This window comes from Cetorhinus maximus, chromosome 1, assembly GCF_964194155.1.
Source record: "Cetorhinus maximus chromosome 1, sCetMax3.hap1.1, whole genome shotgun sequence".
Classification (NCBI taxonomy): Eukaryota; Metazoa; Chordata; class Chondrichthyes; order Lamniformes; family Cetorhinidae; genus Cetorhinus; species Cetorhinus maximus.
Window position 1 is genome coordinate 170,963,492 of NC_135879.1, and position 26,823 is coordinate 170,990,314.

The 26,823-nt window shown below is 43.6% G+C and overlaps 1 protein-coding gene and 1 non-coding gene across 5 annotated transcripts in view; both read left to right on the forward strand.

Moving 5' to 3' along the window:
* The window catches only part of arl15b (ADP-ribosylation factor-like 15b), a 292,713-nt gene that overhangs the window by 179,194 nt on the left and 86,696 nt on the right, over positions 1 to 26,823 (forward strand). The gene's annotated exons all lie outside the window — the stretch shown is intronic.
* Positions 16,361 to 16,495, forward strand: LOC144688880 (U11 spliceosomal RNA). Its single transcript, XR_013578501.1, has one exon. It is a non-coding gene; the product is annotated as a U11 spliceosomal RNA (small nuclear RNA).

Below are 26,823 nucleotides of genomic sequence, written 5' to 3' on the forward strand. Positions count from 1 at the left end.
GGCCTTGGCCGTTTTACCCAGCAGGTAGACTTAGCCATTGAGGCGCCCCTCCCCCCACCACCTCTTGCTGTCATTACTGCATTGGGCATTTGGCGCACGCTGGGTGGGCAAACAGATAGTGACCATGCTTACATCAGCCTTAGTGGTTATGGGGAAGATGGGTTCTCCCCGCGGCATATGTTGGTGTTTGTCGCATTTGAGTAGTCTGGGGGCAGCCTGCAGGGGAGGCAGCTAGACACATACTCAGAACTCCAACACATGTCTTATTGATCGTAATGAGATGGTGGAAGGTGAGCCTCAAGGTGTCGTGGCCAAGAGCCATCTGCTGGCCGTGGCACCGCACCTAGTTGCGCCTCCTTGCCATGGGCGCTAAGACCCGTGTGTTATTCAAAGTGATGGACGCCGAATGTGTCCAAGGTAGCCGTTGGGGGAGGGGGTTGGGAGCAGCCATACTGTCTTCTGGGGCCTGATCACCAGTAGTGTGGACAGGAGCCGCTGGAGGCCTCAGATGGGCCACTGTGGTTGGGGTGCGGCATGCGGGTGCAGAGTACAAGAGCGATAAGCCCCAATAAATGCTCTTCTGTGTTCTGCAGGCAAAAACTGAGAGCAATATCCGGGAGCGTCAGCGGACTGGTGGTGGGCACGCCGTGCTGCAGCACCTCACCATGTATGAGGAGCAGGCCATGGAGCTGGAGAGGAGGCAGGCGGCCAGGTCGACAGGTGTCGGTGAGGCTGGGGTGCAGCGGCCAGGTATTTGAGGGCCACAGTCCCATCCACTTTGTCTGCCCACCATCCAAAGCACTGATGATTGCTGCAATCGTTAATGCAGCAACACTGTTTATTCACAGACTGATACAGTCAGACATGTGGGTCATACACAAAGGTCCCTTGGCCCCTTGAGGATGCGTGTCTCTAGCACCTTCCAAGGTCGCCTTATCCCATTTCTGACCACTATCCCCATGGCCTAACATGCCATGGCATCGTTGCTGCACATCCAAAGACTTATTGCATCTTCGGAGGGTTTGTGCCTCCACCACCCTTTCAGCCAGTGCGTCCCACGTTACTCTATCCAAAAGGTCCTCAGCACCTCACCTGTCAACCTCATGGCACTCAAGTAAATGCCACCATGTTAGTCATCCCTGCGCCAAGGGGAAATGTTGTTTTCTGTCCACCCATTCTATGCCCCTCATAACGGTATGAAGGTCAATAATGTGACCTGTCAATCTCCTGTGCTCCACGGCAAATGTCGCAAGTGTTTGCAATGTTTCCTCATAACTCCAACTCTCCAGGCCAGCATGCATCCTGGTCAGGAACCTCTGCACTCTCTCCACTCCAATGCCATCCCTCCCATGAAGCGCAGGTCACAACAACACAGAAGTGTAGCTGTGGCCTCGACAGCATTTTCTGCACTTGCAACATGACCTCTCTTTTCCTACATTCTATTCCTCGGCTAATAAAGACAAGTCTGGCTTCGACCTTGTTAAACACCTTATGTTCCTGTTCTGCTACCTTAACAGGTCTGCCTAGCAAGGTCCCTGTAATCGTCGGGACTTCCCACGGTCCTACCATTACTCATGTATTCCTGGACCTTGCTTGTCTTGCCCAAGTGCTTAACCGCACACTTATCCACATAATATTACATGTGGCATTCCTTAGGTCATTTGATCAGCCTGTCTGTATGCACGTGTAATGTTTGGGCCTCCTCTTGACTACCACCCGACCAATGTTCGTCTCCTTAGTTCTTGAAGGGTGAGCAACTTATGAGGCTGTGTGTATGTGTGTGTGTGTGTGTGTGTGTGTGGTGGGGGGGGGAGCTTATGAGGCTGTGTGTGGGGTGGGGGGGGTGGGGGGGGGATGAATGGTGTTACTGACTGAACGCTAACTGATGCACTGTCCTTGTTGTTAATTTCAGCATCACCACCGCATGGCCGCCACCAACACGTCCAGAGCCCCCCCCTCCACACATGAGGGCCAACACTTGCAACTTGCATCACATCCTTTCAGCGAGCCAGGCACCAGTGCAGCGACAAACACTTCGGTGGGGATTATGAAGTCGCTAGTGTCCTGGGGCACAGTGGAGAGGGCACTTCACAATCGCTGGAGGAGATGGCACGGACAGAGAGTGCCAATGGTGCTAGCAGCCAGAGGACTGCAGGGGACCAGGCACATGCTGAGTCCGGCAGTGATGATGTGCCTCTGGAGATGTCAGCCATGCAGCAGCTGCAGGACAAGCGGCTGGGTGCATGGGAGCTTCTGGCAGGGTTGCATGAGGGTGTGCTTCACTTGGTCTCTGTGGTGGAGGAATCCAGGCAGAGTGTTAGCGCTGGCATGAACCTCAGGACAGAGCTTCAGGCTTCCTCCATTGAGAGATTGGCGACTCTCATGGAGAGGGGCTTCAATCGGATTGAGACTCTTCTGATTGGGTTACACTCTGACCTGCAAGCCCTCACAGCGCTAATGGCCACAGGTGGTCATTCGAATGTGGGAGATGTTCTGGGAACCTAGTGTCACCATTCAGTGCCCATCCATCTGCGGTGAGCAGGGAGATCCAATGTGACCTCACGTTGGTGCAGCAGCTGCCTGTCATTGCTGCGAGTTCCTCTCAGGGCGCTCCAGATGAGGGCAGCAGCTCCTCCGCCCCTCTGCCAGTGACCGTTGCATCCGTTGAGGCTGCGACAACTGGGGAGGTGCCAGTTCTGGAACTGGCCACTCCCTTCCAGGCAGGGCCAGCACAGGCTCCACGGGCTAGCGGACGGCTGCCAAGGTCATTGAGGCCAACAGGACATCAGAGTCTCACAAGCCACTTCAAACGATAGGGCAGCACCTAGACGTAGCACCCGCAAATGTAAGCATAAGGCACATTAGGCACTGGTGATATTGTGTTGGCCCTAGATTAGGGAATATATCATTATGTACGTCAGAGCAATGTTTGTGCTTTATTTTGGTGGGAATAAAGTCCACTTTTCTGACCATGGCTGAGGGTGTTTCCTTTGTGCTGCATTTGTATGTTTCACAGACATCTCATGAGTGTTTGAGTGAACATTGATGTTTCTGTACTAAGCCTTTAGTTGCAGCTGATGAGGTGGAAGATGTAGCACATAAGTGCCACGTGTGGAAGCACCAGGCAATGTTGGTCCTGCTGATCCATGTGTGTGGTTCATTGGATTAAAGTATCCCGGATGTCCCTGCCTCCTTGGTGTAGTAGCGGGTCAGCGTGCTGCCCCTCATCATTGCCCTTTGCTTCCTCATCCTCTGAGCCACTGCTGGATTCATCATGTGCAGCCTCAAGGTCTTCATCGTCAACTGTATCCCCCCTTTCCAGCGCAAGTTTGTGCAGAGCGCAGCATGCTACAGAGACGTGATCTAGGGGGTACTGGAGTGCGCCCCCTGAGCGGTCCAGGTAAAGGAAGTGCATCTTGAGAAAACCAAGGGCTCTCTCCACCACAGCCCTTGTGGTGCTGTGGCTCCTATTGTAGCAGTCCTCAGCTTCTGTTCTTGGATAGCGGAGAGGCGTCATGAGCCACCTTCTGAGAGGATATCCCTTATCACCCACCAGCCAACCATCAAGCCGGGCTGGAGCACTGAAGAGCCCCGGCACCTTGGAGTGTCTGAGGATGTAGGCGTCGTGGGAGCTGCCTGGATACCTTGTACAAACTTACAGAATCTGCATCCTGTGATCACACACTATCTGCACGTTCATGGAGTGGAAGCCCTTCCTGTTGACGAAGGCACCGGGCTCACCTGCTGGCGCCTTGATGGCCACATGTGTACAGTCTATTGCACCCTGGACGCAGGGGAAGCCAGCAATGGCCGCAAAGCCTCTGGCTCGCTGTATCTGGCTTGCCTGGTCGCAGCGGAAGTGGATGAAGGTCAATGCCCGTCTGAACAGAGCGCCTGTAACTTGCTTGACACAAGTGTGGACAGCTGATTGGGAGACACCACAAAGATCACCCACCGAGCCCTGGAAGGAGCCAGATGCATAGAAGTGGAGGGCAACTGTGACCTTCAGAGCCGTTGGCTTGGGGTGTCCACCCACACGGGAGATCTCAGGGCCAATCATCTGACAGGTATAGTTCACTGTCCCCCTTGACAGTCGGAGCCTCCTTCAGCACTGCACCTCAGTCATATTGAGGTAGCTGCTTTGCTGCCTGTATATCCTGGCAGCAGGATAGTGGTATCTTCTGCGGCCCCTTCCACCTTGGACAACCTCTTGGCCCTGCGCCCCTTGTGCCTGCGCCTGGCCTCCCAAAGGTGGCTACCCTGGAGGCTGATTGTTCACTCCTGGCCTCCTCCTTATTCTATCCCTCCCTTCCTCCTCAGAGGAGCTGCCTCCAGTGGAGATGTCAGAACCCATACCCAGGCTAAATGGAGGCCTCCAGAAAGCTGCAGGCCCGATAAAGATTACTGTCTGCAGACTGCTGAGCTGAAGCTTCAAAGTACAGAGAAAGCTATTGGAAATCGATCACACAGGCAAGTTTAAAACTCTTTCTGCATTAAATACTTCAGAAAAAATATTAACAACTCCTCTGAGCCCACGTATCCTGCCCGTGGATGAGGTTTGTTAAAAAAATCAGTTACCCGCCTGCCCATTGGGCCTGTGTGCTGAGGCAAAGATAGCAACGGGCTCCTCAAAACCGGCTTCAATTGCCGAGTTAAAGGCCTTAACAAGGCCTGTAATTAATGGCGGGTGAGCGTTGCACTTCATAGCGCGCCCGCCCACCTAAATATCGTGATGCCGCACACTGACGTCGGGACATTCTCGCGACGTCAGTGCGCGACATTTTAAGCGCTGATGTGCGGACTCCGCCACCCGCACCTTTGCCATAAAATTCTGCCCATGAAGTTAACCCCGCAGAAGAAACCATTTGGTCTCTGCTGTGTGCGTGATGATAGCTCTTTGCTCGAGCCATCAAAAACTGACCCCACTGGCTTGCTTTATTACCATAACTCTGTATCATCTTCTGCTTCCACTTTATTTTTTTCCCCTTAATAGTTACAATGGTTTTTTCCTGAAAACCTATGGAATAGAAAGCATCAGAAATAATGACCAGCTAATTAACGGGTGTTGGTGTGGTCTGTTTTCCCTTTCACAGTGCATGAAAAATGTCTATGGAGTTCTTGTGTGTGAGATAGAGAAAACCTAATCCGTGGAGGTTGGTTTTCTTTCAACACCTGTTTGTTTTGAATCAGCACTAACCCCTTTTTCTCATTGCTGAATCAAAATTAATTATGTTAAATATTTCATTTTCAGAATAAATATGCTTGGATTACCCAAGCATATTTAAAGAATTGCTTAATGTTTGTGCATCTGTCTAGAACCTGCATATGAAATATCTGGTATAATCATCACCTCGCTGCTCTTGAAAAATTTCAAATTTTTCAAATAAAAAACTTCATGAAAAAGAACAGGCAAGATAATGCTCCTTTCCTGGTGATATGTTATGAAATTAGCAATTTTCATTGCAGGGTGCCTGTTACAGAAGTGGTATGTAGGTTAATAAAGCATACTAGTATCAACTAGGTGCAACTTTTGTAGTCATTAATTAGAAAAAATAGTCTAGTTGCTTCTTTCTCGCATCCCATTGCTCCTATTTGTGCATGCAACTTGTGGAATTTGGAAACTAACAAACCTTTTTGAATGACAAATGCAGGCAGAACCACTTTGCACATTGCTGAGCATCCCCACCCCACCCTTTGGCCAGAATGCAACTGCCAAATTGAAGATTAGAAGTTCCTTTACATTTGAAATAGGATGTACGGTATTCATGTTTTGTGTATATTTACTCCCTAAATGTTATTTATGTAGACGATCTCTAAATTCTTCCTAATCATTTTCTACCTATGTTAATTGAAGAATTATTCATCACTTTATGTTCCAATATTTATTTGACAATGAAGTATTTGCTATATTGTCTTCATAAATATGGAAAGTAGGTTCAAGATTATTGTCCGAGTTGATCAGTACTTCAAAAACTGTTTCTTCTCTTTAGCACTTGTATCTGTTCTACCTAATTAGTAGTTTGGAATTTTCCCTTGCTCTACTCAGATCTTTGAAGCTATAATTTGAGATAACTTTATTTGTGTCATGCATGTCAATTTATCTAGGGTGCTGTCGTGGAACATTGCTTAAAAAAGGGTGCCATGTGGTGTGATGGGCAGCTTGTTAAAAGCTAATTGACTCTGATCTCTGTTAATTAGTACAAGTAAATGTTATAATGAGGCTTTCAAGAGATCATCTGTAATAGATGAAAGCAGAGGTTTTACTCAGTGTCAAGGCCTCGCTGGTAATTATCGAGCCTAGTGACCCAAGAGCAGGAAGGTCTACCAGTAAGGTGGCCCACTAATAGGGGCTTTGTCCACTTTGTGTTGTAGCCTGTTTAAGTTAACACTTTATGATACAGACATAAGTCAGCTCAATTCCAGTTAACATCTGCAAACAAACCTATGAAATGTGATTTCTTTGTATTTTGTTTGTTTTTGCATGTGAGTATGACATGTACAAAGCAGGCTCATTTGTGCAGAAGTGAGAATAGCAAACATTGTTTTAAAAATGACGATCAAATTAAATTTCTGTAATGAAGGCTAAAAGGCCGTCTTAATTAATGATCGTAATGTATTTTCAAACATTTAACTTGCTATAACTTTGCATGTGTGCTCTGGTTACAGTCTTAAAATGAAGATATAACTTCTATAAATATTGTTCAGACACATTATAATTGAGGGCCATTACAGTGGGAAAGGGTGTACTTGGGAGCAGACTGAGGTTTTTAGTCTGGACCTGAATTACAATAGGTCAGCCGTTGTCTGGAATGGACATAGTCAAGACACCATGTGTGCTGCCTGTGACTGGTGATTTGCAAATGTCTGTTCTATTGTTGCTCATGCTTAGTACTGAGGAGCTTAATTGGCAGAAAATAGACTCCCAAAATTAATCTTGGAGATTTAAAGTTATAATGTGAAATAACAACATTTAGTGCTTTAGCCTGAGCTCCATTTTATTTCTCTTAACTTCCGAGACCCCTTCTAGCTTGTGCCAGTTATCAAATGTTCAAGATTTAATTTTTTTAAAGTCATTATATACACCATGTAAATGCTTTAAATGAAAGTAGTATTCATAAATTTGTAATGTTTTATTTCTTTTAAATATTTTTTGTTTATCCTTAACTGTTATATTTAATCAAACTGTAATAAGAGAAATAAAAATTTTATCCAGTTCAGTCTTTGAGTTAATGATTCTTTTATCACTTACATTAACAAATAGCAAAAACCATTTTAACTTTCTGCATATTTAATGTATTGCATGTGTTAAAATAATTCCTAATGATAAATACAATATAGTTAGGGATGCTTATGGAAATAGCTGGGGATGCTTAACAGAAATGCATGAGAGGCTATGTAAGTTGCACCTTTCTCATTCAACTCCAGTACAGTCATCTAAAGTTCCCGATAACGATCAGCATCAGTCATTAGTTAATCTGCCCTAGTTTCAGTGTCCCTTTACGTAAAATACCGAAAAGAAATCCTGTAATGCTGATGGAAAAAGAACCTTTTCTAAAATTTAGCAACATGTAACACATTACCTGTGTGTACAGAGTGCTAGACATTGCCTACGGCTGCAAGGAATTACACTGTCATCATAGGATATGCTAACCAATTAAGCATTTGATTTCCTTTTGCCACATATTTGAAGTTGATCCAGAACCAAAAGAAAAATAATCTACTGAGAAAACATAGCTGCATATAGAAAGATTTATGGAACTGTCTGAACCTACACCCCTTTTATGCTAAGAGGCAGTTTAGGTTGTCTGCCACGATTGAGTTAGGAAAGATTAAAAGCTATAAATTAGTTTATAGAAGTAAAACAAGCTGCAGGCATCTTTGGAGACTCTGTTAAGACCTGTACACTATCTGCAATATGTGTGCAATATTGACCTTTTGGTATTAAATGCTAGAAATGCAAAAATAAACTTGATGACTAAATTCTTGGCTGAACAGTGCTGTTTCTGTTCATACATATTTGTCACAAGTTGCAGCCTCCTGTAAAGTTGGATGTATTCTTATGTAACTTGCTTATGCAACTATCTCTCTCAACTTAAGTTTGACATTTGTCAAATACAAACAATTGCAAAAGCAAGATGGTATTTTGTGATTGAACACACTTTTGTTGACATAAGATTGGTTTTCAATTGCAATCCTCCTAAAAAAAAATTACACAAAGTTTCACAATGTATTTGAATGATAGAAGTGAGGAATCAATTGGTAAGAAAAGAAGAAATTTTGCTGTGGGGGAAAAATCAATGCTTATTTAATGAAGAAAAGGAAAATTAGCGCACAGGTTTGTCAATCACAATTTGGAAATGAGCAGAAATTTTAGGATGAAAATATAATTCCTTAATACATAACTCTGCAATGTTGAAGTCACATAGAGAAGGAATACGCTTGGCCACATAATCAAGTCATATCTAGCATTTAATATTGTCTTGACAGGAGTAGTGGGATTTGCATGCTCATTCTGCCAAACCTACATTTTTTTTGAAACACTAAATGTTCTAAATGCTGAATAGCCTTGGGTAAGTTTTGCACCTTGAACTGCAAATGGACCAATTTTGAGTCCTGCAGGCTCCACTCTATTCTGCCCTATTGTACCATTCTGCTCCTGTAACCAGCTCACATCATACGCACCATTTATTCTGCTTGCCTATCTTGGCAACTATAGAGATTAACAGAATAAACCTTGCCCAAGTAAAATGTTTTTTAAAAAAAATACAAGTATGTTTTATAGATGGTGCATATAGACATACACAAAATGTTTTTTTTTCCTTTTTATTCCTTTAAAATGTGCCAGATCCCCTCAAATGCTTCCTATGCAGTAGCCAAAGCAGATCAAGTAAACTTTTGCTTGGGAACAATCTGACTATCAGAATTTAGGAATAATTGGGAAAAACATTGGGCATTTATTTCTCATAATTTGCAGTTTGGAAAAATGCCCACAATTGATTTTCTGAACCTGTAGATTCGTATATCAGGTTCGTAGGCATATTGTGAAAAGCCCAGCTCATGTTTAACTTCCAAACCAGGGTATTATCTATAATCTACAATTTATTACTGAAAGAATTTGGGTGTGAATTTAGTCTACGGCAATAGGGGAAAAATCAGGTGGAGTGTAAAATGAGCTGCTGATTTGTTATCAGTTGTTTTATATATTATGGCCTCAAGACCAATTTCACCCTCATTGTGTTCTTAAAGTCCAGTGAAGAATCCTAGTTAGGTTTTATTATTGAAATTGTAGCAATTTTAATAGTAATTGTGTCTTGATTTTCAGTGTGACTCTAGAAGTGAATGGTCTTGTGTGAAATTAAGTTCTCCCCCTCATTGGCTTTAATATTTTGGATCTACCACTGAGCCTGAAGGGAAGAGGTCAGCTAGCTTAAGTGAGCTAGGTGATTGAATGGTGGATTGGTAGCTTCAATATTATATTTTATCTGAGGGTAGAATCAAGCCTGTTGAATGGTTTTTCTGACCCGATCATCTTTATGCTGCCTTTTCTCTTCAAATTTGGTCTTCAAGATGATTGATCATGCTTTCAATTTTAGTATCCTCTGCAAATTTGGACACCATACTTCCAACCCTATACCAGAATTATAATTTGCACGTCGTCCTTGCACAGTGGTCTTGCTAATCGCCATTTTATTATATGTGCTACGAAGTAAGCCTGCAGACTTAACTCCCGTCTTCATTTTGCCATTTCTGTGAAAAGTATCAGTATTGTAACTCGAGGAGCTGCAATTGTATTATCGATCTAAGTGATTAACACCCTTTTGTTTCCAGCAATGAGTGAAATTTTATGACAAAAAGGAGGTTGCATAAATCAACAAGTGGCTTTTAAATAAAGTTGCTTCCGTAATTTTTCCTGTCACTTGCTGGTTGATATTTAGTATTATACTGCATTATACTTTTACTTAATAGGTCATTGGGCTGCTCTGTGGTTATTATTTGCTCAAGCTTTGAATGTGTACTTGTCAAGATGCTGCTTGAGGAAAAAATGCGGAATATGATCAATGTGTGTTGCTTATACAGCAACAGATTCTAGGAATAGGGTAAAGGTGCTTAACATTATATATACTTGTGATTCAATATTTTTGCGTTAAATTTTGAATTTGGCCATCTCCAGTATTTTCTAAACAAAAAAAGTTGTTTGGGTATTTTGATAGTCAGGATATTGCTTAACATAGATCAATATAGTGAAATACAAGAGGATAGTTATATTTCTGTTCAAACATCTTTGGAAGGATTGTAAAGATTTAAGAATATAATGAAATATTTAATGATGATGTGAAATGATGAAAAGATGATCACAGCTGTGGTGCACAATCTAGCCTTGGGTGGTTCTTAATTATTTTGAACAGATGGGTATGTTTATAGGCAATTTGGAGTTCTTTTATTTCATTTACAACTTTACCCCTTTTCTACCTTAAAGCTGCCTTTCATCTACCTTCAATATGGAGGTGAAGAGATTGGGTGCATATATGTTTTCATGGCTCTCGCGCCAATATTGCTTTCTACTTGGTATTTTAGGATGGTGTTTTAAGGTTATTGCATGACACAAAAGCCTGAATCCCATCCTTCCCATTGCACTAACCTGCTCTGACTGACCCGGATTTTGCGGTAAGAACAATGGTAAGGCTTTAAGCACTCACTGTTATTAAGGAGTAAATGAGACAGCAACTTGCGGCATCCACACGTGCGCAATTAAATGTAGAAGCTGGGAAGTTGTCCGATTTGCCTGCTCCTCCACAATCTTCACCACACTGGTACCTCATCAAGAGGCACAGCATTAAATAACTACTACTTATGTTTATATAGTAGCTTTAACATAATGAAATGCTCCACAGGAGCATTACAAAACAAAATATGACACCAAGCCACATAAGGAGATAATAGGTCAGATGACCAAAAGCTTGGTCAAGAAGGTAGGCTTTAAGAAGTCCCTTAATAGAGCAAAGTGCGGTAGAGAGGTGAAGAGATGTAGGGGAGGAATTCCAGATCTTGGGGCTGAGGCAACTGAAGGTGTGGCCACCAATGGTAGGGCAATTCTAATTGGGAATGTGCCAGAGGATAGAATTAGAGGAGCATAGATATCTTGGAGGGTTGTGGGGTCGGATGAGATGGAGAGGTGTTAGGCCATGAGGGATTTGAAAACAAAAATGAGAATTGTAAAATCAAGACATTGGTTGACCAGGAGCCAATATAAGTCAGCAAGCACGGGCGATTGGCGAAGGGAGTCGCTGTGAGGTAAGACACAGGCACAGCGGAGTTTTGGATGATAAGTTTATGGAGAGCAGGAATATGGGAAACCAGTCAGGAGTGCATTTGAATTGTCGACCCTAGGGGCATGGATGAGTGTTTTAGCAGCTGATGGACTGAGACAAGGGCAAAATCAAACAATGTTATGGTGGTGGAAATAGACGGCCTTAGTGATGGCACAAATATGAGGTCGGCAGCTCATTTCGGGATCAAGTGTGATGCCAAGGTCATACGAAGGGTGTGAAGTTTCAGTGCTTACCCAATAGATATCTACTGGACACACCAGAAAATATTAGGGCTAAACCATTCAGATGTAAGTGAATTTTTAATGATGCAATGAGTCTTACTTGATCCAAAATAACCTTTCTGGCAGTGAAAATTTACTTTTACAGTGTGGGGTCTCATTCCTTAAGATTTTAATTATTGTTGGCGATTTTATATTAAAATTTAAACTTTTTTTCATTCTCTTCCTCCTGTCTGTTATCTGTCATCCAAGAAGGTTAGTTGTGGGCACACAGCTCTGTCAGTCAGAAAATAGCCTTTCACCTTCCCATTGTCAATCTTTCTGGCAAGAGGAAGAACACATGCAATCCCCAACTCTCAAGCCTTTTCACCTGCTATTGACTAGGAGGCAATCGGATGTTCTGACCCAATGTTAATGCAGCCGTGGCTCAGTTGGTAACATTCGTGCCTCAGAGTCAGAAGGTTGTGGGGTAAGCCCCACTCCAGAGGCTTGAGCACAAAAATAGAACCATAGACCATAGAAAAGTTAGGGTGCAGAAAGAGGCCATTCAGTCCCTCATGTCCTGCGCCGGCCATAAAAAGAGAAAAAAGAAGCTAGCTGCTCATTTTTAACCCCACTTTCCAGCACCTGGTCTGTAGCCTTGGCAGGTGACAGCACTTCAGGTGCATATCCAGGTACCTTTTTAAATAAGTTGAGCATTTCAGCCTCAACCACCAATCTAGGCAGTGTATTCCATATGCCCACCACCCTCTGGATGAAAAAGTTTTTCCTCACGTCCCCTCTAATCCGCCTACTAATCACCTTAAATTTATGCCCCCTGGTAATTGACCCTTCAGCTTGGGGAAACAGCTCTTTCCTGTCTACCCTATCTAGGTCCCTCATAATTTTGTACACCTCAATTAGGTCCCCCCCCCCCCCCCCCCCAATCAGCCTCCTCTGTTCTAAGTAAAACAACCCTAGCCTATCCAATCTTTCAATTTTCAAGCCCTGGCAACATTCTTATGAATCTCCTCTGTACTCTCTCCACAGCAATTATGTCCTTCCTGTAATGTGGTGACCAGACCTGTGCACAAAATTCCAGCTGTGATCTAACCTGCGTTTATACAGTTCCAGCACTACATTCCTGCTTTTGTATTCAATACCTCATCCAGGAAAGGAAAGCATTCCATTTGTTTTCTTTACCATCTCATCCACCTGTCCTGCCACCTTCAAGGATCTGTGGACATTCACTCCAAGGTCCCTCACTTCCTCAACCCCTCTCAATATCCTCCCATTTATTGAGTATTCCCTTGCTTTGTTTGCCCTCCCCAAATGCATTACCTCACATTTTTCTGGATTAAGTTCCATTTGCCGCTTTTCCGCCCACTCGACCAAACCATTGATATCATTCTGAAGACAACAGCTATCCTCTTCACTATCAGCTCCGCAGCCAAATTTTGTGTCATCTGCAAATTTTCCAATCATGCCTCCCACATTTAAGCCTAAATCATTAATATATTTGATAAACAGCAATCAGCCCCAACACTGAGCCCTGTGAAATGCCTCTGGAAACTGCTGTTCATTCATAAAACATCCATTGACCATTACCCTTTGTTTCCTGTCACTGAGCCAATTTTGGATCCATCTCACCACGTTCCCCTGTATCCCATGGCATGTCACTTTTCTGATCAGTCTGCTATGTGGGACCTTGTCAAATGCCTTAGTAAAATCCATGTAGATAACATCTACTACACTACCCTCATCAGTCCTCCTTGTTGCTTCCTCAAAAAATTCTAATGAGTCAGTAAAAAAACCATACCTGATCAATCCATGCCTTTCTACAGTTAATCCTGTCTCTCAGAATTGATTCCAATAATTTGCCCACCACTGAAGTCAAACTGACCAGTCCATTGGTATAACGTTCACAGACCCCCAATCCTCTGGTACTTCGCCTGTATCTAGTGAGGATTGGAAAATGATCCTCAGGGCATCCATTATTTCCTCCCTGGCTTCCTTCAACAGCCTGGGATACAATCCATCTGGTCCTGGTGATTTATCCGCCTTCAAGGATGCCAGTCCATCCAGTACTTCCTCTCTCACTATGCTTATTGTATCTAATATTTCACAGTCTTCCTCTTTAATTAGAATGTCTGCATCATCCCGCTCCTTAGTGAACACAGAGACAAAGTACTCATTGAGAACCCTGCTCACATCTTTAGCTTAAACACACAAGTTACCATGTTCATCTCTGATAGGCCCTACTCTTTCCTAAGTTATCCTCTTGCTCTTAATGCACTGGTAAAACATCTTGGGATTTTCTTTGATTTTACCTGCCAATATTTTTTCATATCTTCTCTTTGCTTTCCTAATTTCCATTTTTACTTCACCCCGTACTTTCTATACTCCTCTAGACTTCCTACAGTATTAAGTTTTTTGTGATTGTCAGAAGCTTTCTTTTTCTGCTGTATCTTATCCTTTATGCTTCTGGATAACCAGGGCAGTACCACCCTTTTTCTTTGTGGGGACATGTCTACACTGTGCCCGTAGAATCTTGCCTTTGAATGCCTCCCACTGATTTGACACTCTTTTCCCTGTATCCAATCCACTCTCGCTCGCTCACCTCTCAGCTTTGTGAAATTTGTCTTCCCCCAATTTAAAACTTTTACTCCTGTTCTACCTTTGTCCTGTTCCATAATGATGCTAAATCTAACTATTATGGGCACTATCTCCAAAATGGTCCCCCACTGCTACTTCATCCACTTGCCCAGCTTCATTTTCTAAGACTAAATCCAGAATTGTGCCCCCTCTCATTGGGCTTGTTACATGCTGGCTAAAAAAGTTCTCTTGAATGCAGTTCAAGAATTTTGCGCCCTCTGTGCCCTTTACACTGTTCATATCCCAATTGATATTTGGGTAGTTGAAGCCTCTAGCTATTACTGCCCTATTGATTTTGCACTCAGAAATTTGCCTACATATTTGCTCTTCCAACTCCCTTCCAATATTTGGGGGTCTATAGTACACTTGTAGCAAAGTGGCTGCCCCTTTTTTATTTCTGACCTCAACCCTAATGGCCTCATTTGATGCTTCATTTAGTATATCACTCTCCTCACAGCTGTACTTGTTTCTTTAACCAATAATGCTACTCCCCTATCATTTTTATCCCCTCTCTATCCTACCTGAAAACTCTATATCCATGGATGTTGAGCTGCTATTTTTGCCCCTCTTTAAGCCAAGTTTCCGTTATAGTGAAGATACATGGCAGCATGATATCAATCTGTGCCCTCAGCTCATCAGCTTTATTTACTGTACTCCTTTTATTTACATATATACCTCTTAAACTGCCACATTCCTGTGCTGTACACTTTTTAACCTGTGCTTATTCTGCCTTTCAGAGTCACTCATTAATTCTCCACCTCCTGTTCCCTGCTCTGAATTTGCCCTCGGGTTCCCAGCCCCCTGCCAATCTGGTTTAATCCCCCTACCAACAACACCAGCAAATCTCCGTGAGGATATTCATCCTGGTCCTGTTCGGCTTGTACAGGTCCCACCTTCCCCAGAACAGGTTCCAGTGCCTCAGAAATCTGATGCCCTCCCTCCTACACCAGCTTTCCAGTCATGTGTTCAGTCACTCTATTCTCCTATTTTTATATTCACCTGCACGTGGGATTGGGAGTAATCCTGAGATTACTGCTTTGGAGTCCTGCTTTTCAGTCTCCTTCCTAGCTCCCTCAAATCTGTTTTCAGGGCCTCATCCCCTTTCCTACCTAAGTCATTGGTACCGATGTGGACCACAACCTCTGGCTGCTCACCCCCCCCCCCCGCCCCCCAGAAGAATGTCCTACTGTCACTCCATGACATCCTTGACCAAGGCACCAGGGAGGCAACATATCACCCTGGAGTCACGTCTAGGGCCACAGCAATGCCTGTCTGTTCCCCTAACTAATGAATCCCCTATCACTACTGCTCTTCCCCTCTTCTTCCTCCCCTCCTATACAGCAGAGCCACCTGTGGTGCCATAAACCTGACTCTGACAGCAGTCCTCCAAGGAACCAACACACTCACCAGTATCCGAAATGGAATACCAATTGGCGAGCAGAACCTCGGGGGATTCCTGCACTACCTGCCTAGTTCTCTTGGACTGCCTGACGGTCACCCATTCCCTTTCTGCCTCCAAGCTGCGATGTGACCACCTCTCTGAACATGCTATCCACATAGCTCTTAGACTCACGGATGAGCCACAGTGACTCCAGCTGCCACTCAAGCTCTGGAACCTGGTGCTCAAGGTTCTGCAGCTGGTGACGCTTCCTGCATTTGTAATTGTCTAGGACACCCGGTAGTGTCCATGACTTCCCACACATTAAAGGACACGCATTCCACACGACCAAGCTGCCCTGTCATTGCTTCAATTTGCTTCCCTTATGTTAACTTTATTTTACTTTGGTTTACTTATACTACTTTATTTTACCTACCCTTGACTTAACTTTACTTCCCTATTGCTTGTGTTTCTTACTGAAATCTAAGTAGCTCCTTTGTTTAAGAAGAATGTGTTTTTCTAATTTTCAGCTACTTGAAGACCCTCCCTAACAGCAGTTTCTCACCAACTGATGAACTTGTGTTCCTCCTGTGATGTCACTCTTGGATGCTTTCAAAACTCAGTTGAGTCTGACACTCCTGTGCATTACAGAGGGAGTGCTGCACTGTTAGAGGAGCCATCATTGGGAAAAGATGCTAAACTGAGATCCGGTCTGCTTTCTCAGGTGAACATAAAAAATCCCGTGGCACTATTTCCATGACACAAAACTTGGAAAAATTGTGCACTATAAGGAGGATAGTTAAAAGGGTTTCTGCTGTGAATGGCACATGGACAAGGCGCTTGCACTTTATCCGTGCGGAATCGATATCAAGAGATTTCGAAAGCAAAATTTTTGTGTCTTGGAGCTGCTGGTGATTGTTTGTCTTGGTGCTCCGCAAAAAAAAAAAAGGAGGATAGTGATAAACTTCAAGAGGATTTTAAACAGGCTTGTGGAATGGGTAGATAAATGGCAGATGAAATTTATGGCAGAGAAGTGCAAGGTGATTTATCTTGGTAGAAAGTGCTAGGTGAGGCAATATAAAATAGCGTATAATTCCAAAGGGGTGCAGTAGCAGAAGGACCTGGGATTTAAGTGCACAGAAGGTGGTAGGGCAGGTTGAGAAAGCACACGTGATTCTGGGCTTTATAAATAGGAGCATAGAGTAGACAAGCAAGGAAGAAGTTATGGTGACCCTGTATAAAACCCTATAAAAGCTGGTTCAGGACCACCCCCGAGCCTAAGGAAGACTGGAAAATTATGGCCAATGCCACTGCAATTTCCATTGTCACTTCCCACAGTATCCTTGGATGCATCTCACCCGGTCCTAGTCCTTATCAACTTTAAGTACAGATAACCTATCCAATGCCACCTCTTTTTCAATTTTAAACCCTTCGAATGTCTGAACTACCTCCTCTTTTACCACGATGTAAAGTATTCATTTAATACCTCAGCTATGCACTCTGCCTCTGTGTAAATCCCCTTTTTAGAATTGTCCCTGCTACTCCTTTTACACACTTGTACTATTTGCTTGTAGAAGACTTTGGGATTCCCTTTTATTTTAGCTGCCAGTCTCTTTTCATATTCCTTCTTTGTTTCTCTTATTTGCTTCTTCACCTCTCCCCTGAACCTTCTATATTCAGCTTGGTTTTCAATTATATTTTCTGCCTGACACCTGTCATAAGCATACTTTTTTCTTCTTATCTTAATTTCCATTTCCTTTGTCATCAAGGGAGCTCTGAATTTGTTTGCCCTAACTTTCCAATTCGAGGGAATATACCTTGACTGTGCCCGAATTAACTCCTCTGAAGGAAACCCATTGTTCAGCCATCATTTTTCCTGCCAATCTTTGACTCCAGGTTATTTGGCCTAGATCTGTTCTCCCCCAGTGAAGTTGGATTTTCTTCAATATATTTTTCTTTTTCTGGACTGTTCTTTATCCTTTTCCATAATCAATCTAAACATGATGATACAATGATCACTGTCCCCTAAATGTTCTCCTACTGACACTTGATCCATTTGGCCCATCTCATTTCCAAGAACAAGTTCTGGCAGCCCCTCTTTCCTAATTGGGCTGGAAACATACTGCTGAAGAACATACTCTAGGAACTCTTGCCCCCCTCTGCCCTTTAGACTAATACAATTCCATTCTATGTTTGGATAATTAAAATCCCCCCATTATAAGTACTTTATAATTTTTGCACCCCTCTATAATTTCCTTGCATATTTGTTCCTCTACATCCTTCCCGCTAGTTGGTGGCCAATAGACCACACTGAGCTATGTAATTGCACCCTTTTTGTTCCTTAGCTTTAGCCAAATAGATTCTATCCTTGACCCCTCTGGGACCTACTCTTTTCCAGCACTGTAATGCTCTCTTTAATCAATACTGTCACCCCTCTTCCTTTTCTTCTTTCCTATCGTTCCTGAACAGCTTGTATCCAGGAATATTTAACACCCAGTCCTGCCCTTCTTTGAGCCATGTCTCTGTTATAGCCACAACATCATATTTCCACATGGTAATCTGCCCCTGTAACATACTTTACCACATTCCGTGTATTCACATACATGTGCTGTAACCCTGATTTATCCTCTCTTTCTCCTTTACTCCTACCACACCTATTAACTTATTATTCCCTACTCTAGTGCTAACTATGTCTCCCAGTATTTCATGCACCTTGGTATTCCCCTCTGACATTATCTCCTGGTACCCCCAACCCTGCTGAGTTTAGTTTAAACCCAACAGCACTAGCAGAATGCCCTGCAATGAACTCAGCCCCGACTGTCAAATGCGACCCATCCAGCCTGTACAAATCCCATCTATCCCAAAGCCAGTTCCAATGTCCCGAGAACATAAAGCCTGCTGTCCTGCACTATTTTTCCAGCCATGCATTCATCTGTCTTATCCTCCTATTTCTGTTGTCACTTGCACTGAGTGTAATCTGGAGGTTACTACTTTTGAGGTCCTGCTTGCTAATTTGCTACCTAGCTCACCAAAATCTGACTACCGGTCCACATCCCTCTTTCCTACCAATGTCGTTGGTACTGATGTGGACCACGACTGCTGGCTGTTCACCCTCCCTCCTCAAGGTGCTCTGCAGCCACTCCATGAAATCCTTGACCTTGGCCCCAGGGAGGCAACACACCTGTTGTGGCTGCAGAAACGTTCATCTGTTTCCCTTAACTATCAAATCTCCCATCACAGTTGCTCTTCCTCACTTTCTTGCACCCCCGTGCAGCTGAGCCACCCATGGTGCCATGGAGTTGGCTCTGGCTGAACTCCCCAGATGAACCATCACTCTCATCAGTATTCAGGACTGAATATTGGTTGGAGAGTGTGATGCACTTAGAGGACTCCTGTACTAGCTACCTGTTCCTTTTTGACTGCCTAGTGATCACACAATTCCTCTCTCTCTGCACACTTTTAAGCTGTGGGGTGACCACATCTATAAACGTGCTATCTATGTAGCTCTCAACCTCATGGATGCACCACAGTGACACCTGTTGCTGCCCAGCTTCCAAAGCCCGGAGCTCATACTGCTGCAACTGATGGCACTTGCTGCACAAATGGTTGTCCATGACACAGGAAACATCCTGGAGTTCCTACATTGCCCAGGATGTGCATGATTGAGGTTGGAGCAGCCCTGCCATTTCTTTATTTAACCCTTGCTGCTGCTAAAATAAAAACCTTACCAATACTAATACACCTGACTACTATTAATAAACCTTACTAGAACTGATAAATCCCAAAAATGCTTAACACACTAAACTAGATGTAATAAACTTTGCTTAAGAGTAAAAGATAAGATAATACTCACCAGCTACTCATTCATTCCTTATTGTTAATACTTAATTTTTTTTTGTTTTTAATCGGCCAGTTGTTGAGACTCGGTCTCTAAGCAGCAACACTCACCAGCCAATCAACTTATGACTTTCCTGTGATGTCACACCTTGAATTCAGTTACGGAACGTGGTTCAGACTCTCCACAGGCAGTAGCAACCAGCTCTCTCGCCGTCGCTCCCGGCTCTCCTCGCCGTCGCTCCCGGCTCTCCTCGCCGTCGCTCCCGGCTCTCCTCGCCGTCGCTCCCGGCTCTCCTCGCCGTCGCTCCCGGCTCTCCTCGCCGTCGCTCCCGGCTCTCCTCGCCGTCGCTCCCGGCTCTCCTCGCCGTCGCTCCCGGCTCTCCTCGCCGTCGCTCCCGGCTCTCCTCGCCATTGTAAACCAAACTTCAGAAAGTGTCCTGATGAGTGCTAGGTGAAAAGCTTTGACATGTCTCTTTTCTCAGCAATACTCAAGTTCTGGACTACCAAACAACCATATGTCTAGGTTTTGTTTTTGCAAAAATGTACTTTGTTCATAAAATATCTAAAAGAAAATTACAAAACGTTTCAAAATGGCTATCAGACTGCAATGATAGTCAAATTTTCTACATAGATCATGTTACACTCAGGTGCTTCAGTACAACTGTGATACATGTAATATTTACTGTATACATTCAACGTGAGTCATACAGCCCGAGGGGGTTTAATACAGTTTCCAGCCCCTCGGTATAGTGTGGCTGAAAGAGCTTAGACATTGACCTTTCACCAGTGCACTTCTGCGGTGGCTGCCGCAAGCTTTAGTGCATCCTTCATGCAGTCCTGGACCTTGGAATGTGCCAGTCTGCAACACTTGGTTGTGGACAACTCTTTTCACCGGAAGACCAACAAGTTTTGGGCAGACCAAAGAGCTTCTTTCACCGAGTTGATGATCCTCCAGCTGCAGTTGATGTGTGTCTCGGCATGTGTCCCTGGGAACAGCCCGTAGAGCACAGAGTCCTGTGTCACAGAACTGCTTGGGATGAATTGAGACAAAAAACACTGCATCTCTCTCCAGACCTTGTTGCAAAGGCACATTCCAGAAGGAGATGAACAATGGTCTCTTCCCCTCCACAGCCACCTCGAGGGCAATGTTCAGAGGTTTGAGACTCAAGGCATGTGATGAGGAGGGCCTTTCCCGCCACCAGCCAAGCTACACCTTGGTGTTTGTTTGAAAATTCTGGTGATTAGGCATTCTGCCAAATGACTTTGACAGTCTACTCTGGGAACCATCCAACAGGATTCACCATCTCCTCTTCCCGCAGGGCCTCTAGGACATTACGTCAACTTGTGATCAAAGTGTTTCTCTGTACAAACTTTTTCACAAAGGCTACTTGGAGCCAGACCTGCGCCACATACAGCAACACCAAGAGTGTCACTCCCACATGCCCAGATTTTGTTTGACCATAGCTACCTGCTCCCTGTGGTTTCTAGCGCATGCCCCAGTCCCTCTGAACCATATCCCCCGCACTTTCAGGCATTCTGACCTGGCATTGAAGGGGACAAAAGATCGGTCAGCCCAGTTCCCAAAGAGCATGGCTTCGTTCTTGCTATTTATCTTGGCCCCTGAGGCCTGATCACAGATGTTCATCAGTCTGCACACTGACAGTGGATTCTAGCAGAAGACAGCAACATCGTTCATGGACAGGGAGGCTTTGACCAGAGTGCTTCCGCTGCCGGGGATCATCGCTCCTCTTCTGCTCGAACCCTTCCTGATGGACTTGGCAAAGGGTTCTATGCAACACGTGAACAGGACAGGGGATAGAGGGCAGCCCTTCCTGACTCCAGATTTAATTGGAAAGCTTTCCAATTCCTACTCATTGATTGAAACTCTGCTACTGTTGTTTGTGTAGAGCAATTGGGTCCAATTATGGATTCCCTTCCCAAACCACGTTTTGGAGAGCACATCCATCGTTCAGGGGTGTGATATTCTGTCAAAGGTCTTCTCCTGGCCCAGGATGATAAGGCAGATGTCCTCACCCCTGACCCGCACATAGGCAATTGTATCCTTCAGTAGTACGAGACTATCAAAGAGCTTTCTGCCGGATACAGCGCAAGTCTTGTCAGGATGGATCACCAACTCCAGAGCAGACTTGGCCTGATTAGTGATGACCTTGGGCAGAATTTTATAGTCGATCTCATGGATTTTCCTCATGGATTCTGACATGCTGCGAGCCAGAAGCATACTCTTGTACACTTCCAGCAGGTCTAGGCCAACCCAGTCCCACAGAGCTGAATAAGCCTTCACTTCTAGGAGTTTTACTCTTCTCAAGGGCCTTAGTCAGCGGTTTGTCCAGACTTTCCTGCATACTGTCATCCAAGACCTCCGCGATAGAGGACAGGAAGGACTGGAGGATTCGAGTACAGGAGCAGGGATGTCTTGCTGCAATTATACAGGGCCTCGGTGAGACTACACCTGGAATACTGTGTGCGGTTTTGGTCTCCTTATCTAAGGAAGAATGTTCTTGCTATAGAGGGAGTGCAGCGAAGTTTTACCAGACTGATTTCTGGAATGGTGGGACTAACATATGAGGAGCAATTGCATCGGTTAGGATTATATTCGCTGGAGTTCAGAAGAATGAGGGGGGATCTCATAGAAACCTGTAAAATTCTAACAGGACTAGACAGGGTAGATGCAGGAAGTATGTTCCTGATGGCGAGGGAGCCCAGAACCAAGGGTGGACCATTTAGGAGTGAGATGAGAAATTTCTTCATCCAAAGAGTGGTGAGCCTGTGGAATTTGCTACAACAAAGTAGTTGAAGCCAAAACATTGTATGTTTTCAAGAAGGAGTTAGATATAGCTCTTGGGTATGGGGAGAAAGTGGGAGCAGGCTATTGAGTTGGATGATTAGCTATGATCATGATGAATGGCGGAGCAGGGCCAAATGGCCTACTCCTGCTCCTATTTTCTATGTCTCTATGGAAGGTCATGCTGTCTCATGGCTTCACGTCATACAATCTGGCACCTCATAATGTCAGACTGTGAAGACTTTACTGAGCCATCTTCATCCTTCAGGCTGCTGATCACAGAAAGCTCTCTGTGTACATTTTGGAAGAAGAAATGTGAGCACATCTCATACTGCTCCACGGAGTGAATTCTGGGCCAGAAGGTTATCTTAGAGGCCTCCAAAGAGCGAGACTTGCTGGCTCTTAACCTGTTGGAGATCCTCCTTGACATCGACCCCCATCAACTGCAGCCAGAGCAGTTTTTCTGGAGTCAGGGGATTGCCCTCTGTTCCTTTCTACCCTTCTGAACACCTTTGAAGATGTGCTGACTGCCTCCAGGTCCTCTTTGCGCCTGCTCTTCTAGGCGCTGCTGAGTCAACTTTTTTACACAATGAATGGTTAGGATCTGGGATGCTTTACCAGAGTGGTGGAGGCAGGTTCAATCAAAGCCACAAAAGAGAATTAGATAATTGTCTGAATCAAAAAGATTTGAAGAGTTACAGGGAACAAACAGGGCACTGGGACCAGATGAGTTTTCCAAAGAGCCGCATGGACATGATAGGCTGACTAGTCTCCTCCTAAACTGTAACAATTCTATGATTCTTTAAGAGCAGCGGAGTTAGCCCCAGCGTCCTGACCAATATTTGTTCCTCAGTCAACACCTTTCTGGTCATTCTCACATTTGCTGTCTGCCAACTGGCTACCACATTTCTAATGTTAAAACAGTGGCTGCACTTCAAAAATACTTCAATGACTGGAAATCTCTTTGGGATATAATATGGTCATGAAAGGCATATTTATATACAAGTCTTTTCCTTTTCTCTCTTAATTCCATCTTTCCTTCCTTCTCTTTATTTTGCTTCCTATACATGATTTTCCATTGCATTAGATATTCTGATTTGTCTTTCCTGGTTTAGAATCTGCGTGCCACAGTAAGAATTCTTCGACCTGGTTGAATTGCTTACCCTGTTCACAGATGTCCCAGATTCCACATAGAGGGTGCCATGCTGTATCAGATTCCCAATGACTAAGTTGCCACACAAAAGCCCACTAAAAGTCTGTGGGTAGCTTTAAGTGTAATGAGCAGTGAGCCGTTTCCCTGCTGACCAAAAAATCCAGGCCATATGTTTGAAAATACTGGCATTGGAGGCAATTCAACAGAGATTCACTAGGCTGATTCCTGGGATGAAGGGGTTGACTTATCAAGAACGGCTAAACAGGTTAGGCCTTTGTTCACTAGAGTTTAGAAGAATGAGGGGTGATCTTATTGAAATGCACAAGATTCTGAGGGGTCTTGACAGGGTCTTGACAGAAGTTGGGAAGATGTTTCCACTAGTGGGGGAATCTTGAACTAAGGAGCTTAGTTACAGGATAAGGGGACACTCATTTAAACCTGAGATGTGAAGGAATTTCTTCTCTGAGGGTAGTGAATGTCTGGAATTCCGTACCCCAGAGAATTGTGGAGGCTAGATCACAAAGTATTTAAAGAGGAGGTAGATAGATTTTTGAAGTATCGGGGAGTTGAGGGCTATGAGGAGTTGGCACGAAAGAGGAGTTGAGGCCTGGGACAGATCAGCTATGATCTTATTGAATGGCGGGGCAGGCTTGAGAGGCCAAAGGGCCTACTCCTGCTCCTATTTCTTATAAAAAATGACTTGTACACTGCAAGGCTATTTCTTGTAGGTGGTAAGTAATTTTTAACATTATAACCATTGCAGCATATCATGTTATTTTTATATGCCCTTTCCAGCAGAAACGAAGAAGTGTGCTATTACTTCATATTCAGTCTGTTTGCTTCACTTTTTTATACTTGTAATTTGATTTCACCTGTTTCACAGGGTAGCATAATTTATGGTATTTTAATAACTTATAGATAAAAGTATCTTGGTGACAAGATAGTCGGCAGGATTTTCCGCACCCGCCCTCTGCCGCAATCTTCCGGTCCCGCCGCAAGTCAATGGACTTCTTGCTGGGGCGCTGCCTCACCCATGACGGGGCTGGAAAATCCCGGACAGTATATTTCTGTTCTCTTTTGAATTTAGAGCGTTCCAAACAAATGAGTTTAATTTGAATTGTTTACATTCAATTCAAACATTGTTATTTTCAGAAGAATTTTTGGTTGCTTCTGAGCATATGTGTGCTGTTTCTCTCCAGTTTAAACGAAAACGCTGGCTTTATTTGAAACTTTTATACATAATATACAGTACATAGCACCTGTGATTAAAACTTAACTTAAGGATAATTGATTTCACACGTTTTGAATAAGTTTCAGACTGTGAAGAATGATTGTCTCACAGGTAGAAATTTTCAATAAGTGACTATTCCGTCCCCCACAGCCAAAATGTATGTTAAACATTCTTGCTTAAAATAATGAGGTCCTGTGAAAGAGGGCTGGCTCCAGAGAACACCTTAGGAACATTGTTCATTGATTTTAATACCACGGATGCAGTCTATTCAAGAGGGAAGCACAAGTGAAAGCAGATGTCCTGAGGTTGCTCAATACACATGAGAAGAATTTCTTACTGCAAATAAACTTTCTTTCAGTGGTTTTTATAAAGGAACTTCAAGTTTCAGCCATTACTTTTCTGCACAATTATTATATATTTAAAAATGCAAGTTATTGTGAAGCTATTTTAACTGTTGCAATGTCATAGAGGCGATGCACTGATCTTGTCATGTAAATTAACAGGATATGACAGCACTTATATGATGCATCTGACTATTGTTAAAAGCAGTCACACATCTGATTTTGGCTTTGGGCAACTGTTAAAAATGATATGTAGGGAGGCTTGCTTGTTCAAATGACTGTCAAATGTTTGATGAGGACTTGTTTGCTCATTTTGAATTCTGTTAATGTTTAGAATTTAGACAGCTGGCAGATTTCAAAATCCAAGTTCTAAAAATAATAGATGGGAAGTGTCTGAGACTGTGTGTGTATGTGAACAGGTGATTATGATTTAATTTGTGTATAATTACAATTCTGTCTGTGTATGTGTATTTGACAGGTGGTGTGTATAGACACTGGATTGTTGGCGTAAATGACATTAGTTTGAAAGATATAGGAGGGATTATGCAGTCATTCGCATGTTGTGTGAGAAGTGTAGTAATATTGGTGGATGGCTCTGAAATTGGTACCAAGCTAAGAATTAATTCTGACAAGTATGTATTTTAACTGAATCAGCTGATGTCCGTGCTGTTGTGTCAAGGATGTTTAATCACATGGTGAGCATCCTTTGAATTTAATGTTATTTTTATCTGAAGAATTACCATTCTAAGCCATTACCAATATCATTAATCTTTGACAAAGGTGGATTTTTTCCCAACATAAAAACTGCAATAAAAGACATGTTTTGCAATGACATGAACCTAAATAAAGTTCAAAATGTTTCAGACAGCATTCTGGCATATTTTGTGTAACTAGGAATAACATATAACTTGTGAGCATTGATTAAACAGACAGTAGGCGAACACTGTAGTAGTGGGGTCTCAGCTTACATTTACTTCTACCATTACATCCTACACGTCTGGCTTAAAGCAACCATTTATAAACGTTATTGTGTGTTTATATTTATCTTGGACAGAAGTGAACATTTGAGAAACTTCTACTTGCATGTGAAACCATAATAAAGGGATTTAACCTCTGGAGTCAACTACTTGGCAGTAAACATGTCCAAATAGCAGACATCTAGGTTTAATCTTACAGTGTGATTTAAGAAGCTCCTCACTTGAACATTGGTTAGGAGCTCATAGAAAAGCCAAACGGTGATCTCCAGTTTTAGTGAACTGTAAGATAAGAAAAGACAAAAGGTACTTGGGTTTTCAGCGTCAAAAAGAGGTCATTGAAAGGACAAATGAATTGGAAAAGGTATTTCAAACTAAAATGAAAGAGCATGTCCAAACTAGTAAAAGGCAAATTTAGTAATGATGTTAGGAAGCTGAAAGAGTGACCAGCACATAGAATGGACAGCAGAGTAAAGAAGATAAAACTCTGAAATGGTTTAAGCATTTTTTAAGTGGATAAACTGAAATAGCTTTCCAGTGTGGTATTCATTTTGTGATCCTAAGTGAAGTTTTTATTCACTCATGGGATGTGAAAGTCACTGGTACGGCCAGCATTTACTGCACATCCCTAATTGCCCTCGAAGGTGGTGAGGAACTGCTGCAGTCCATGTGGTGTAGGTACACCCACAGTGCTGTTAGGAAGGGAGTTCCAGGATTTTGAGCCAGCAACAGTTAAGGGACGGCAGTTATAGTTTCAAGACAGGACATTATGTGACTTGGAGGAGATCTTGCAAGTGGTGGTGTTCACATGTGCCTGTTACCCTTTTTCTTCTAGGTGGTAAATGTTGCCAGTTTGGAAGGTGCTGTCAGGGGAACCTTGGTGAATTGTGGTGGTGCACCTTGTGCATGGTACACACTGCAGCC